Source organism: Cetorhinus maximus, chromosome 14, assembly GCF_964194155.1.
Source record: "Cetorhinus maximus chromosome 14, sCetMax3.hap1.1, whole genome shotgun sequence".
Taxonomy (NCBI): Eukaryota; Metazoa; Chordata; class Chondrichthyes; order Lamniformes; family Cetorhinidae; genus Cetorhinus; species Cetorhinus maximus.
The window spans coordinates 95,809,403-95,823,814 of NC_135892.1; the positions used below are offsets into that span (position 1 = coordinate 95,809,403).

Below are 14,412 nucleotides of genomic sequence, written 5' to 3' on the forward strand. Positions count from 1 at the left end.
CCATTCTTAATTAGCACTTTTCTTAGATAATATCACCACCTTCAACACCTCTTTGATCCTTTTGTCTGTGACATCTTTTGATTATCTTCTCCTATCACTGCTTGCTTATCCCCACAACCACCCCACCTTCAACTTCTCTCTCCCCCCGCCCCCCACCTTAGACCAGCTTATATTTCACCTTTCTCCTAACTATACTCAGTTCTGCCGAAGGGTCGTGAGGACTCGAAACGTCAACTGATTTCTTCTCCACCGATGCTGCCAGACCTGCTGAGTTTTTCCAGGTAATTCTGGTCTCATGAGGCGGCCTGGTGGCCAGCAATAGGTCACTACATAGAAGAATTCATTAGAAGCTGTGTAGTTTATACATTCAGTGAAAAATCTTATAAATTGTGTCCCACACCTCTACAAACAAATTCATGGCCAACAAAACCGTGACAATAAGTCCTATTTTGGAGAAGTGCAAGCAGCCCCTAGCAATCAATGTTTTTTGCTTGTTGTTCATGATCTACAAAGCAAATGGCCAGAAATCGCTGCAACAAATTCCATAAAAACCACTTCAGTCATTAGCATTCTCAACAAGTTGTTTACAAAACAGGGTTCCTGACAAATTCCATTAAAAACCACTTCAGTCAGTGACATTCTAGGCAAGTGGTTTACAAAACAGGGTTTGCCAGAGACGATGGACAATGGACCACAGTTCAGTTCTACTCAGTTGACGGAGTTCTTAGCAAGCTACAGAATTCACCACCATCTGATATAGTGATACAACCTGCAATTGAATGGTGGCTTTGAACGAGTTAACAGGGTGATCAAGACCAGTCTGACGGCTAGCACGTCGAAGGGATAAATGTTTGAACAATCCATTCATGTCCTACTTCGTATATACCGATCCCTCCTACACGCTCTGACAGGAAATACGCCGGCCAAACTTATAATAGGTCATAACTTTGGCATGCTGCTGGCCATTCTTAAGCCATCAGCACCATTCAACAATAATGTCAGGGCTGAAAAGGGAAAATCGAAAAGCGACAAGGTCAAGCAAAAGCATATTTTGACAAGTGAACACGTGCAAGGAAACCATGATTTGAAGTTGCATGCGTCAAATGACCCAAACCACAACCACAAACCTGCAATGTCTCTTTGAGGGCCAAAGTAAATCAAGCATTTGCTCAGTACCAACACTTCTCTGGATGACAACACAAATGGCAGGTCACTTGATAGCGTGCAGGCCAGGATATTTCCAGGACAGTGATTATGAGGATATATTCCCATTTCCAACAAGCAACCATGACGTTGATCATCTGCCTTATCGAGGTGATCGCATAGAATCACAACCTCATCCCTGGAACCATTCTAGGAAATATTTTCTGCACCCTCTGTAACGTCTTCACATCCTTCCTAAAGTGTGGTGCCTAGACATGGACACAATACTCCAGTTGAGGCTGAATCAGTATTTTGTACAGGTTTAACATAACTTGCTCACTTTTGTACTCTTGCCCCTATTTATAAAGCCCAGGATTAAGTGCTTTTTCAATCGTCCTGCCACTTTCACTGATTTGTGCGCATATAGCCCCAGGTCCTCTTGCCTATAATTTGATATCAATAGATAGAGCCTGAAATGGGGGAAAAATCACAGGGATCAAGAGAAAGGTGTGCTGTTGTCAATTAATACAAGTTACTCGGGGGGAAAGTTGCTTCCACAGCAGCCTCAGAGTGACGTCCTTGCATTCTTGGGGAGCTGAGGGGGGAGGTGGCGGGGAGGGGTGGAGTTGGAGAGAAAGATAACATATACACTGGTGAGTGGAAATCTTCTCCCCCATGTCACTGGTCATTTTGCTGGTTTTCCCTTTTTGTTGCTGCCTCTGAACAAGTCATTTTCCATTCAGCCTTTTGGGTGCTGAGAAAATGGTTGACCATAACTTTGCAAAGAGTACTATTGAAAGGAGGGTTCAAGTCATTATGCTAAAGGGATTTAGGGTATCTGCCACACAAGTGCGAAGGGAATGAGAACAATGTACCTACTTGCAACAAAACTAGCCTGAACCAGGTCAAAGTAGGTTTACATAGGTCAGAGAGCATGTGTGTTGCGGGTAGAGTTTAAAGGCTTTTAGGAGTTTTTAAAAGGCAGGGAGCAAAGTGCCAAAGTGAACAGGTTTGAAAATAGAATTTAGAAAATACTGGAAAAACTCAGCAGGTCTAACAGCATCAGTGGAGAGAAAAAAAAAACAGAGTTAACATTTCGAGTCCGTATGACTCTTCTTCAGAGCTAAAAAAAAGTCTGCAATAGTAGGGTGAACAGTGATAGCCTGAGGAGGAACTGGGAATGTAGGCAGGGGCGTTTCACTAGAGAGGATTTACAGAAGTCTCGCCTGAGTCACATATTGTTCCAAAGGCAACCCATTTACAAAAAATGGATCTCAAACAAACAATATAGAAACACCTCCCAAAATGGAAATTCTGTTTATGTGTAAAAGCTATTGAAATGAGTCAAATCATATTTAGAATACCTTTTTGATATGTGTTGCCTCATAGGTAAAAGGGAAAATTGTAGCTTATTACCATTTGGAACTGTTCTCCCTCCTCCAAGTTTCTCATAAAATTTGGAGGTTTTCATTATTTTTCTGAATGTTGAATCTTTGACTTTATTCAAGTTCCAATAATTTACAAATCAGACTAAAAAGTAAAGAAAGGCAAATCCTTTGAAACGCGACATCATTCTCCCTAAACACTTCTTTGCATCCTTCAGAAGCGTATATTAGTCACCAGTACAACAACAGCAACTTGCATTTATATAGCATCTTTAACATGATAAAACATTCCAAGGCATTACAGAGGAGCATTGTAAAGCAATATTTGACACCAGCAACATAAAGCGATACCAGGGCAAATGGCCAAACACTTAGTAATAGAGGTAGGTTTTAAGGAGTGTTTTAAAGGAGGAAAGGGAGGTACAGAGAGGCGGAGAGATCTCGGGCGGAATTTTCTGGTCCTGCCAGCGGTGGGAATCATGGCGGGCGGGACAGAAAAATTTGGAGTGAGGCCAAAAGTCAAAAATCCGCAGGCGGGAAAACAAGTTGCAATCTTCCCGTCAGCACTTTCATGGTGAAAGGGAGTTCAAAACCCTCTGATCCCACAGAGACCACACGAGACTCAAGCTTCTTTTCACCGGCTTATTCAAGCACATGCAGGGGAGCTACATCCATTCAATAAAATGGCGTACAAGCTCATCGATTGATTACATTCCATTACTTTTGTATTAATTGCTTATCGTAGTTCATTTGAATACACCAATCAGTAGTTGACACATTTCTTATTCTAACTTCTCTATCCAATTGTACTCATCACACACACGCACACACACACATGATTCTACCATCCAATCAGGATTGAGGCACATACACATTTGTCTCAGTAACTCAGAATTACTTGTGTTTTATCAAAGCTTCTTCCCTGTCCATTGTTCTAGTCTTCTAACCCTTTCATCTCCCCCTTCAATAGCAGGTCACCTTTCCTGTTGATGAATGTCGGGATCGTAATTTGCATGTCATGAATGCTCGTTAACGGGGCTACAGACCAGATTCTGACACCCCCGTGAAATCTGCTGCCCTGCCACCGGGAAATCAGGCTGCTCTCTTTCCCGATGTGCAAATGTGGCATGCATATGGTGCAGGAGAGCTCCTGTAGATGCTGCCTTCACCAATCGTACCACTCTTCTCCCAGGCACTGGCAGGATATCGTGCAGCAGATGGCATGCGAGCAAAGGAAGCAGGGGAGGTTGGAACACCCAAAGGAGGCAAGGTCCAAGGGGGGTGTCCGAGTAAGGGCAGCTCTGCAAGGGGTGGGGGGGTCTGGGCGAGGGCAACTCTGCAAGGGGAGGGTGCCTGAGGAAGGGCAACTCTGCAAGGGGGAGGGGGGTCTGGGTGAGGGCAACTCTGCAAGGGGAGGGTGCCTGCGTAAGGGCAACTCTGCAAAGGGAGGGTACCCAGGTAAGGGCAACTCTCCAAGGGGAGGGTGCCCAGGTAAGGGCAACTCTGCAAGGGGAGGGTGCCCGGGTAAGGGCAACTCTGCAAGGGGAGGGTGCCCAGGTAAGGGCAACTCTGCAAGGGGAGGGTGCCCGAGGAAGGGCAACTCTGCAACAGGGAGGGGGGTCTGGGTGAGGGCAACTCTGCAAAGGGAGGGTGCCCGGGTAAGGGCAACTCTGCAGGGGGAAGGGGGGGTCTGGGTAAGGCCAGCTCTGCAGGGGGGGTCCAGGTGCCTTTTAAATATGGCACCCAGACATGATGGCAGGGCGGCTGACTTCTGCCAGACCTGCCACGATATCCAACATGAACCTCGCAGCTGCATAATTAATTAGCTGAACGTCGCGAGATTTGGCGAGTTTACCCGTTATGCTCTGCGTCAGGACTCCCGCCAACTTCCCACCACATGTACTGGACGTCTGACAATTTAGAGACAGTGGAGGTGTCGAGAGAGATTGTGATGAGGTAGAGCTCTGTGTCTCTATGCGTTGAAGCAGTTCAGAGAAGGTTTACCAGACTAATACCTGGAATGGGCGGGTTGTCTTATGAGAAGAGGTTGGATAGGCTAGGGTTGTATCCGCTGGAGTTTAGAAGAGTAAGAGGCCACTTGATTGAAACATACAAGATACTGAGAGGTCTTGACAGGGTGGATGTGGATAGGATGTTTTCTCTTTTAGGAGAATCTAGAATCAGGGGTGACTGTTTACAAATAAGGGGTCACCATTTAAAATGGGATGAGGTGAAATTTTTTATCTCAGAGGGCTGTGAGTCTTTGGAATTCTCTTCCTAAAAAGGCGGTGTAAGCAGGGTCTTTGAATACTTTTAATGCAGAGGTAGATAGATTCTTGGTAAACTTATCGGGGATAGGCGGGATGCAGATTTGAGGTTACTATATCACAATCTTATTAAATTGCAGAGCAGGCTTGAGGGGCTGAATTGCCTACTCCTGCTTCTTGTTCGCGTGTCCGTATGTCTTCAGCTTACATCTGAAAACTGACACTTTGTTTCTGGATAATGTCATCGAGGAGCAGCACATAGGTGATAAATAGGAGGGGACAAATCCAGCTGGACAATGGTTCAGAGTCGTTGGAGGAGGAAGATGTTGTCAAAAGCTGCAGACAGGTCAAGAAGGAGAGGAATTTAGTTTGTTTTTGTCACAGCCGCATAGGATGCCATTTAAGACTTTTCCAGGTTTACAGTTTAGATTGTAATCCGTCGGATAACTTTGTCTTCCTTCACAAAGCTTCCTCCCCCTTTTCTCTCTGAGGAAGGAAAATGTATTTGACAAGTGGTCACCTGACCAAGTTGTGGGGTGAAGGGGGAACATATGGTTCACTCAAGGCTATATTTGAAGTCACTAAGTGCTGTCCTACTTGATAATATAAATCCACAAATTATGCTATGTGATATCAATCTAGTCATTTGCATGAAATTAATGTCCACTATTTTATTGGAGATGTTCTTTTTTTTAAGACAAACAGATCAATGTTAAATTGAAGAAACATAAATTTATTGCAAACACATCAAATGTTAATGTGCTAATAACGCACAGTTTGATTTCTAGGCTGACCTGTTTTATGGATGTTTTATTATTCTGAGTTAAATTAATTTGGCTATTATTATTTTATTGGTTACAGCTCATTGAAGATTTGAGACAATTCTCTCATCTGTATTACATTGGATAAGGTTACCTGTTCTGTGAAACAAGTTCTCTATGCCTACATCCTGGTACCCTTTCACTGATGTTTGCTCCAAAATTAAACCTCTTTTCATTTAACTCATTGACTATCATCATTGACTTAAGCTGCTCGCACATCATCGTCTCAGTTAACTGGTTGACTCATCTTTGATTGGCCCTTTAACCCTCTCTGTATCCTGACTCAGCTGCACCATATTCAAGATTTTAACCAAAGTTAAAGTTATTAGTTGTAATGTAAGAAAGATTCACTACAAAATCAAAAGAACACACTTGGTCAATTCATAAATTCATGACAAAATGTTTGATCTTAGCTGTTCTGGGAGTGTTGAAGGCTTTATTCAGAGAGCGCTTTTCTCTCTGTGTACAGATTGGGTCAACCTGAGGTCAGTGGGCACTATAAGAGTCTGCTGACCATACATTGCAGCTGAGTAATGCTAATCTCAGCTTGCTAGCTGCAGTATCACTGTAGTTTTGCAAACACATCACACACTGATGTACAATAGAAGAGTGCAGAGGTTGACAGCAGGTTATTGATCATTACTAATGATTTCATGGATACAGAAGGGAAAAAACAGTTTTGATTTATAGATACTAAATTATCCTGCAAAATAAATCCTTGCATGACCGAGAGCCTTTTTATCATTATTTGAAAGCAGTTATTGGACTAATTTCGATTGGTGCCTATCAAATCTGCGTTATTACACAGTCCTGTTCAACTCATTTGCGACTTGCTGGATTTTCCTACAAAGACCTAAATTTAAAAAAAAAGCTAAGAGGTTCCTTCAGTTGGGAAATCAGGAGTCTATGCTACCAAGAGAAGGAGCAGGGTGAGAAGACATTTTGCAGAGAGTTGTTAAGAGTATGGGATGTTTTACAAAATGGAATAATTGAGGTGGAGGCCATTGTGTCTGTGGACAAGCATCTCAAGCAGAAGGTCAGAGCAGGGCAGTAGGGTTAGTTCAGGATAGCTCTTTCAAAGAGGAGGCACAACCAGTTCGCCAATTTTTTTCCTTCCTGCATTTTAAATTTTTATTGTTCTACGTCTGTTCCATATTACAATGCTCAAAGCCAGGTAACCCCATTGTTGCATCATCACAGGAAAATTTCCCACTTTGCACAAAAATCAATTTACTCATCTAACAACTTTTACGAGCTTACATCTCTGTCAATTTTTTTTCCACAGAACTGCACAGAACTAATTCCACAGGGCTCAGTGTTGGGGCCCATGCTGTTTGTTGTATATATTAATGATTTAGACTTAAACGTGGGAGGCATGACTGGGAAATTTGCAGATGAGACACACAATTGGCCATGTAGGTAGTGAAGAGGATAACTGTCGACACCAGAATGATATCAATGGGTTGGCTGAGTGGGCGGAAAAGTTGCAAATGGAATTCAATCCGAAAAGTGTGAGGTAATGCATTTGGAAAGGGCAAACAAAGCAAGGGAATACTCAATAAATGGGAGGATATTGAGAGGGATTGAGGAAGTGAGAGGCCTTGGGGTGCATGTCCACAGGTCCTTGAAGGTGGCAGGACAGGTGGACAAAGTGGTCAAGAAAACATTTGGAATGCTTTCCTTTATTGGACGAGGTATTGAATACAAAAGTAAGGATGTAATGATGGAACTGTATAAAATGCTCATTAGGCCACAGCTGGAATTTTGTGTACAATTCTGGTCACCATATTACAGGAAGGACATAATTACTCTGAGTGCAAAGGAGATTTACAAGAACGTTGCCAGGACTTGAAAATTGCAGCTATGAGGAGTGATTGGATAGGCTAAGGTTGTTTTCTTTAGATCAGAGGAGGCTAAGGGGTGACCTAATTGAGGTGTACAAAATTATGAGGGTAGCTAGGGTAGACAGGAAAAACTTGTTTCCCCTAGCTGAGGGGTCAATTACCATGGGACACAGATTTAAAGTGATTGGTAGAAGGATTAGAGGGGACACGAGGAAAAACTTTCTCACCCAGAGAGTGACAGGCATCTGGAATTCACTGCTTAAGTTGGTGGCTGAGGCTGAAATGCTCAACTCATTTAAAAGGTACCTAGATTTGCATCCGAAGTGCTGTAACCTGCAAGGCTATGGACCAGGGGTGAGAAATTTCAGTTATGAAGATAGGTTGGAGAAGTTCGGACTGTTCTCCTCGGAGAGGAGAAGGCTAAGAGGAGGCTTGATAGAAGTCAAAACCATGAGAGGGCTGGACAGAGTAGATAGAGGGATTAAAATGAGCAGCTAGTTTCTTTTTTCTCTTTTTAGCTGGTGCAAACACGATGGGCTGAATGGCCTCTTTCTGCACCGTAACTTTTCTGTGGTTCTATGGTTCTAATGACAGTGTACCTAACCGCTCCCAGAGGAATGCTAGCACAGTGATTGAAGTTGGTTTCAAAAAAACATTGCTGTTAAAAACAATGTAAAGTTAACATGCCAGAAATTTGGTGAGGAAAGTGAATTTGTAATGGTGTTTATATGATTTGCTTTCAAGGTTAAGGAGACTTCCTTCTTCATGCTACTTAAATTAAACTGTTCCAGAGTCCTTAAACTCTGCACAAATATACTGGGCAAAACACAGATGAGGCAATTTTAATCCAATCTACCTGTCAAGAAACTGACAGGATTGGGTGCAGTGCTGGTTTTACAGCCCACCTCACAATGGAGAGTAATATTGGGCTGAGTGTTGTCAAGAGTTCTACACTTGTGGGTTTCTCATCCCATGGGCTGAATTTTACTGCTGCCGGCGGGCATGTTTCCCATAAGGGGGTCATGTAAAATGCACCGGGCACACATCCCACCACCTTCACACCCGCCTCTGAGCTCTCCCCCATAATATGGGGGGCAGATGGGCGCCAAAATCCAGGCAGTGCATTCCAGACCCAAACCAGTCGCTGCGTGAAAATGTTTTTTCTCACGTCACATTTGCTTCTTTTGCAAATCACTTCAGATCTGTGCCCACTCATTCTCGACCCTATTACGAGCAGGAACAGTTTCTCTCTATCTACTCTGTCCCGGCCTCTCATGGTTTTGACTTCTATCAAGCCTCCTCTTAGCCTTCTCCTCTCCGAGGAGAACAGTCCGAACTTCTCCAATCTATCTTCATAACTGAAATTTCTCATCCCCGGAACCATTCTTGTAAACCTCTTCTGCACTTCTCTTCAATGCACACACATCTTTCCTAAAGTGTGGCACCCAGAACTCCTCCATGGTCCTGCCACTCCCTAACTCAGTGATCCCCTCCAGCCCTACAAGCCACTGAGATAACTGTGTTCCTCTAATTCTGGCTCCTTGAGCATTGTCGATTTTAATTGCTCCACCATGGGTGACCATGCTTCCAGCTGCCTAGGCTGTAAGCTCTGGAATACCCTCCCTTAACCTCGTTGCTTCTCTACCTCACATTTCCCCTTTAAAAAACTCCTTAAAACCTACCACTTTGACAAAGCATTTAGTCATCTGCCTTAATATCTCTTTGTGTGGCTTGGTATCGTAACTTGCTTTAGAATTACCCTGTGAAGCATCTTGGGACATTTTATTACATAGAGGCTCTATATAAGTTGTTTTTGCTATCGTCATTAGCCTTGCAATAGTTGCCAATATTTTACCATAGACAGAGGCTTAGTGGGAGTGAAGGTTCCACCATTAAAAAAAATCACACTATTGGCTAGACTGGATAGTTTATACAGGATGTGTGAACACATGTGTTTATGGGCTGTGTTCAACATGTATTGTTGAGACAATCCAGACAGAGCAAATAATTTCTGTCGTACTTATATTACATACATAGTACTTACAGCACAAAATCAGACCATTCAGCCCAACAGGCCTATGCCAGTGGTTACATGCGACATAGGCTTCATCTCACCTAACTACATCTCACCCTATCAACATATCCTTCTATTCCTTCCTCCCTCATATCTAGCTTCCCCTCTGCTCTCTGTATCAACCACTCCACGTGGTCAGAATTCCACATTCTAACCATTCATTGAATAAAGAAGTCTCTCCTGAATTCCTTGGATTGATTAATGACTATCTTACGCTTATGGTCTCTAATTTTGGAGTTCCCACAAGTGGAAACATTGGGTGAAATTTTACACGGACACAATGGTCCGGGCCCTCTGGCTTAGAAGTTTTGGGTAAGCCCGCCTCTGCTGGGAAGGCCTGAGCTAATTTTATGACCACCAGGCTGTTAACTGGCTCAGGTCAAGACTTCTCCCCATCTGGGAGGAAATCCTGCCTCCCAGAGCTGTCAATCAATCAAATGACCTGCAGCTCTAGAGTAGAAGCAGCACCAGGAGTGGTGGCCACTGCTGGGACTGCAGTTATTCCCAACGACGATCATTGCTGGGGCTGAATAACAAGCTGAGTGGGGGGACCTCATCAGGGCCAGTCTAGCCGACCCCGGTGAGGGAGTAGGGTACAGGGGTAAAGGGGGAGTGCATAGGGGCAGATAATACCATGGTGGCGAGGGCATCAGTTGGAAACAGGGTGCCCAACAGGAAGGGCCCTTCCTCCCACAAATCCTCAGTAAGGCCACAAGGATTCACCTGGTGTCCTCACGATGTGGCATGAGCACATCCCACCACTGGTAAAATACCAGCAGTGCAAGGGGCTCTTAATTGGTCACTTAAGGGCCTCAATTGGCCCAAGGGCGGGAAAACCACCCAACACCTTTCCTGCCATTGGTAAAACCCCATTAGCGACATTTATGGGTGAGGTGGTGGCATAGTGGTATTGTCACTGGACCAGCATTCCAGAAGACCCAGGGTAATTCTCTGGGAACCCAGGTTGAAATCCCACCACGGCAGATGGTGATATTTGAATTCAATAAAAATCTGGAATTAAAAGTCTGATGGTGACCATGAAACTATTGCCGATTGTCATAAAAACCCATCTGGTTGACTAATGTCTTATAGGGAAGGAAATCTGCTGCCCTTACCTGGTCTGGCCTACATGTGACTCCAAACTCACAGTAATGTGGTTGACTCTTAAATGCCCTCTGAACAGGGCAATTAAGGATGGGCAATAAATGCTGGCCTAGCCAGTGATGCCCACATCCCATGAATGAATTTAAAAAAGGCAATGGGCATGGAGCCAGTGCCGTGCCAGGTGATATTTATACCTCCCCCACCTCCCTGCCCGCTACCTAGACAGGTAAAATTCCACCCAGCATCTCTACATCTATCTCATCAAAGACTTCATCATTTTAAAGCCCTCTATTGGAACAGCAATTGGCGTTCCTTTATCCAGAGAAAAGAGCTCCAGCCTGCTCAGTCTTTCCTGTGGGAGGGGGATCTACTTAACTCTTGAGCACTCTGATCAACAACAAAATGTACACAACAAATTACATCCTATTATCAGATATTGGAATTACTTCATGAAAATGATGATATCCCTAAGTAGACCATAATTCTAAGCTTACAAATATAAATCGCTGGCAGAAGACTACTGCTACTTTATAATTTCACTTTCCAAATGTTAATATAGCAATTTAATTTCTTTCAATTTGAGTTTGCATCTCATCTTTAAATGCAGCAGAAGGCAGGAGTGTCTGGCTAGCTTTTAGGAAATGAATTTTACGTTTCCTTCTTGTTTTGTCACCTAGTTCCACAGCCAAAATATTTCTTTTTCTTCCTCCAAAGCATTATTTTCATTTTATTTATTATTCAGCTTTCCTGTCCTGCTCTCCAGTTCAAAATCCCAGAACTGGTTATCCATTCTGTTGAGAGACAACACAATAGGACAGTGGAATGGAATTGTCTGTTGCCGTGATGGAATCTAATTCGACACAAATCAGCTTTTTATCAAGCTCCGTACATGTAATAATAAAATGTTAGTCACTGAACGGAAACAAGAAGGAAACATGTTAGGGAGAAAGGGAATGGGGTGAGGATCTCAGGAAGCCGTTGGAGGAAGCAGGAGAGACACCAAAGCAAAGTGATTTTAGGAGGAAATTCCAGAGAGCAGGAATACAGTGACTAAAAGATCAGCGCTCAATGGCAGTGTGGAAGAAGCATTGAAGAATTGACTGTCTGGGGACAGTGAAGTGGAGGCTGATGGCATGGGGCTGGAGAAGATCGGCTGCAGTGAACACAAGGATGTGGTGTTGAAGTAATCTGCATAAACAGTATGGCATTAAATTACATTTTCACCTATCTAGAAGTAGATCATACAGTAAGTGAGCATATGGTCATTTTATCTCTGGTGGCTTTGACCACAAGGCAATGAGGAAACAGAAGAGAAGAAATCTCCTAAAGCAGGTGGCTGTTGGTGCATGGAATACTGAGCCACAGAAAATAGTTGAGGCAGAGACCAGTATAGTTGTTAAAGAGGAGAAATATTTGACGCAGAGGAACACATAGAACTATCAAAAGAATTTATTTTTGGATTGTTCTGGTAAAGGACTGACATGTTTATGATGGGCCAAATGGCCTCCTTCTATGCTGTATAATTCTAAATTAAGCAAACTTTGACAATCTCAACCTTGTTACTGTTTCCATAGATTCTGCAGCACATCATCCAACTAAATGGGAGACATCACCCAGGCAGGTATAAAAGAAGTTTGGAAGAAGAAACAAAAATGTCACTACAGTGTGGTCGGGAGTATGATCAGGCTGCATTTCATTATTGAGATGATGCAGATAAGGCTGGCCAGTCACTCGTAAAGTAAATATATATTTTAGGGGCTGGAAGTGTCTTCATAGAACAATTTAAAAATAAATATATTTTCAAAAATAAACTTTTAATAACTTTTGTTGAACAAAAAGGAGATATTTTACACTGCTGGAAACCACTGACTAGTATTAAGAATAAAACGCATTTAAACCTTTCCCCCATGTGATAGGATGTGAAACTGCACTCTCAGTTCCGCACATTTAAAGCTTCCCCTCTTCTCTGAGTGACTGCTTTGAGAACAGATCAGTGGCGTTCACCTGGATCGCCTGTCTTCTCATCTGGAGCTTAGAATGCTTGGAATGCAATGGGATTGAAAATTGGATTCCCACTGATCTACAGTGAGTCCACATACTTTGGGGTGGATATTTGGGCGTATTTCAAATGTGGGCATTCAATGGTGATTTTTTTTTTCACTTTCCCAATATGATGGACATTACATTTTTGTCTGGAATCAAGCATTCACTTCCTGCCAGTCATCTTGGGCACTTAATAGGTTAGTTCAGTACTGAAAAACGAATGTTGCATGGCTGAAATGATACAGTATCTGTAAGCTCCTCTATTTCAGTTGTACTGTTATTCTCTATTACAAAAACAGAATTACCCGGAAAAACTCAGCAGGTCTGGCAGCATCAGCAGAGAAGAACAAAGTTGACGTTTTGAGTCCTCATAACCCTTCAACAGAACTAAGTAAAAATAGGAGAGGGGTGAAATATAAGCTGGTTTAAGGTGGGGGGGGGGGGGGGGTGGGGGAAGAGAAGTTGTGGGGGTGGGGGTGTTGTAGGGACAAGCAAGCAGTGTTAGGAGCAGATAATCAAAAGATGTCACAGACAAAAGAACAAAAAGATGTTGAAGGTGGTGATATTATCTAAAAGAATGTGCTAATTAAGAATGGATGGCAGGACACGCAAGGTACAGCTCTAGTGGGGGTGGGGTGAAATAAGACTAAAAGGGCATAAAAGGTATAGATTTAAAATAATGGAAATAGGTGGGAAAAGAAAAATTTATATAAATTATTGGAAAAAACAAAAGGGAGGGGGAAGAAACGGAAAGGTGGTGGGGATAGAGGAGGGAGTTCAAGATCTAGTTGTTGAATTCAATATTCAGTCCAGAAGGCTGTAAAATGCCTAGTCGGAAGATGAGGTGCTGTTCCTCCAGTTTGCGTTGAGCTTCACTGGAACAATGCAGCAAGCCAAGGACAGACATGTGGGCAAGAGAGCAGGGTGGAGTGTTAAAATAGCAAGCGACAGGGAGGTCTGGGTCATTCTTGCGGACAGACCGAAGGTGTTCTGCAAAGCGGTCGCCCAGTCTGCGTTTGGTCTCTCCAATGTAGAGGAGACCGCATTGGGAGCAACGAATGCAGTAGACTAAGTTGGGGGAAATGCAAGTGAAATACTGCTTCACTTGAAAGGAGTGTTTGGGCCCTTGGACATTGCGGAGAGAGGAAGTGAAGGGGCAGGTGTTGCATTTTTTGCCTATGCATGGGGAGGTGCCGTAGGTGGGGGTTGAGGAGTAGGGGGTGATGGAGGAGTGGACCAGGGTGTCCCGGAGGGAATGATCCCTACGGAATGCCGCCAACGGGGGTGAAGGGAAGATGTGTTTGGTGGTGGCATCATGCTGGAGTTGGCGGATATGGCGGAGGATGATCCTTTGAATGCGGAGGCTGGTGGGGTGATAAGTGAGGACAAGGGGGACCCTATCATGTTTCTGGGAGGGAGGAGAAGGCATGAGGGCGGATGTGCGGGAGATGGGCCGGACACGGTTGAGGGCCCTGTCAACGACCGTAGGTGGAAAACCTCGGTTAAGGAAGAAGGAGGACACGTCAGAGGAACTGTTTTTGAAGGTAGCATCATCAGAACAGATGCGAGGAGGCGAAGGAACTGAGAGAATGGGATGGAGTCCTTACAGGAAGCGGGGTGTGAGGAGCTGTAGTCGAGGTAGCTGTGGGAGTCGGTAGGCTTGTAATGGATATTGGTGGAGAGTCTATCACCAGAAATTGAGACAGAGAGGTCAAGGAAGGGAAGGGAAGT

At 43.8% G+C, this 14,412-nt stretch overlaps 1 protein-coding gene across 4 annotated transcripts in view; it reads right to left on the reverse strand.

The window, feature by feature from the left end:
• chrm3b (cholinergic receptor, muscarinic 3b) overlaps positions 1-14,412 on the reverse strand; it is a 1,038,143-nt gene that overhangs the window by 739,688 nt on the left and 284,043 nt on the right. The window lies entirely within an intron of this gene.